This window comes from Apaloderma vittatum, unplaced genomic scaffold, assembly GCF_000703405.1.
Source record: "Apaloderma vittatum isolate BGI_N311 unplaced genomic scaffold, ASM70340v1 scaffold27534, whole genome shotgun sequence".
NCBI lineage: Eukaryota > Metazoa > Chordata > Aves > Trogoniformes > Trogonidae > Apaloderma > Apaloderma vittatum.
The window spans coordinates 7,238-10,040 of NW_009713857.1; the positions used below are offsets into that span (position 1 = coordinate 7,238).

Here is a 2,803-nt window from a genome sequence, read left to right on the forward strand (position 1 = left end):
CTGACGTCCCTCGTCCCGGCGGCACCCGCTGGGCTGCAGGCAGGGAGAGGGGTCGCTGCCTGGATCCACACCAGGCTCGCTCCACACTTGCATTTCCTTCTCCCCTTCCTCCAGGGTCAGAGCTCCAGCTCCGGCGGAACACGGAGCCATTTCCAGCTGTGTCAGGGAGCTCCCGGCCCTCCTCCCACTCCCACAGAAATCGTGCACAGCCCCATGTCCCTCCTTGCTACCCTCGGGTGCCCAAGGGCTCTGCTCTGGGTGCTGTGGATAGGAAGCGGGGTGTGTGTGTGAGAGAGATTTCCAAACTGTTTCCCACCAGCTGAATGGGATTAACACAAGAATGCCTGTTGCTGCCTATGGGCCATTGTCACCACTGGGTCCCCGGCAGACTGCTGTCAACCGCCCACCCACCCGTGTATGCCAACGCTCCCGGGACCTGCTCGATCCCGGGGGGAAACGTCAGGCATGGGCTATAATCAAGCAGAATGGGGACAAGGCTGGCCTCTGACCTGCCCCAGCCCTGTCTGAGGACAAGGATGACAGAGGAGCCCTCCCTGCTCCTGTGCCAGTCCGTGGGAGGACCCAGGAAGGACTCACTGTCCTGTGCTTGCACTGTGACACCTCCGACAGGTTAATGACAACGCGGGGCTGAGCATGGTTCTGCTCCCTCTCCAAGGGGTTGCTGAGTGCTGTGAATCCAAACTGGATCTGAACTCCAACCCTTGAGGCAGGGAACCAGGTGGTGTCTGCAGCAACTGCATGGCAGCTAAACAGATGAGTGAGCTGGGAGAGACATCCTCCCTTTTGTGTTCATTATCTCCCAAGGCCATCGTGTTTTTCTCTGCTGTAACCGCCTTGTCCCATCCATCACCTACACCCGCCCCTCAGCTGCAGCATCCTCAGTGCAGGGCGACCCTGGGCTTCCTGGGGTCACAGCCCCACTGTGCCAGAGGGCTGTCCTCTCCCCTTCCCCCAGACGGAGCAGAGCGTGGAGGAGAGCCCTGAAACCCCAGGGAAGCTTAGTGTTAAATCAGGCTCCAGCCCAGCCCCTCACTGCCCTTGACTGATAAGAGACGTGCCAGAGTGGCTTTCTGTGCCGATAACCAAAGACCCACCAGCCTCCCATGCTCCTGAACACTTGTTGCGTGGTGCTGGCTCCTGGGTCCGGCCCGGCTGGGCTGGCCACACATCAAAGGTTGGCAGAAGACCCATTTGCCAACTCCTGGCTCTGCCTGCCCTGGGTTATTACAGTTAGAGGAGCAGGGAGGTTTACTGTGGTTTCACAGCACAGCCGTGTGTCCTCAGCTCCGGGCAGCACCAGGGCTGACCCAGCCTGACCCAGCTTACCCCGGGGCTGCCTCTCACACAGCCGTGATCGCCTCTGTGCTATTATAAACCTCCTCCTCGGCAGGGTGGGAGCTGCTGCTGTTGTTCCTGGCCCCGTGCCCCGTGCCCCATCCTTCCTTTGCTCTCCCAGCCTTCGGTGCTGTCATTTCCTTCTCACAAGCCTGCTTGCATCTTCTCCCCCTGCCTCACCAAGGGCTCTGCCTGCCTCCCCCATGCTGGGATCTGAGGGCAAGGCCGATCCTGTAGATGAGCTCTCAAAGGCCTCCTTTTATTATTTTTTTTTCCTAGGGGTTTTTAAACCTAAACTTCTCAAGGCATTGTGTCCTTGGACCTGCCCCGTGCTGTCCATGAGTCACATCCCCTGCCATTGTTCACCTCGTCCTTGAGCCCTCCTGATGCTGGGAGCTTCCTCTTCTGCCTCTGCCCAAGACTTGGGGGCTTTCGGCATGTCTGACCCCAGCGCACCGCAGGGCTTTGAAGTAAGCAGTCCCTCTGCGCTCCTGCCACCCCAGCAGCCCTGCTCTGCCCCCTGCGGCTCCAAGGAAAGGCAGATCTCGCACTGGGTTGCTGAGCTCGTCTGTCAGTGGAGCCATCCCTCCGCAGGGATATCCAACATCCCTGGGTTGTTCAGCCTTCTCCAGCCACAAGCTGTGGGCATCTTCCACCGTGCTGGCTGTCCCTGCCTGCAGAGCGGTGTCCCAGGGCGATGGAGCAGGCCAAGAGGTTGGTCCCAGAGCTTTGTGTGGGATGCTCGTGGGAGAGCTGTACTGCTGCCTCCCTGGTGTGAAGGGCTGGTTGAGCCCTGCCCACTGCCACCAGGGCAGCACCAGGGATGTGCTGACCCACCTGTCCTTCACTGCAGCTCACTCCTTTTCACATAGGGGAAGCTGAAAACAAGTAAATCGGCCAAATCCATGCTGCAGGTTCATGGCAGGGTGACCAGCTGCCAGGCTAGCAGGGCTCTGCTCTAACCACTCCAGTCATTCCCCTTTCCCTAGAGACTCCCTTTTTGCACTTCTCTGCTGAGCTGTGTGCTGTACTACCTGTCAGTCTGCTCTTGTTGCATCTTCAGATCTCCAAAACCAGGTCCCGCTTTGCATCAGGCACAAACAGAATCACAGAATCACAGAATTATTGAGGCTGGAAAAGACCTCTGAGATCATCAAGTCCAGCCTATGACCCAACACCACCACATCAGCTAGACCATGGCACTAAGTGTCACATCCAGCCTTTCCTTAAACACCTCCGGGGACAGTGACTCCACCACTGCCCTGGGCAGTGCATCCCAATGCCTGATCGCCCTCTCCATGAGGAAGTGCTTCCTGAGATCCAACCTAAACCTCCCCTGACACAGTTTCAGGCCAAACTGTGCCTCTCCTGAAGAGATTATGATCTAAACAGACAAGATAGATGCCAAGGGGAAGGGAAATGATTGACACAGTGGATCAGGCTCTCC

The 2,803-nt window shown here is 58.1% G+C and overlaps 1 protein-coding gene across 1 annotated transcript in view; it reads right to left on the bottom strand.

The window, feature by feature from the left end:
- Positions 1 to 2,803, bottom strand: part of LOC104273264 (semaphorin-3D-like) — a gene marked incomplete at its 3' end in the record, with an annotated part of 10,570 nt that overhangs the window by 7,115 nt on the left and 652 nt on the right. The gene's annotated exons all lie outside the window — the stretch shown is intronic.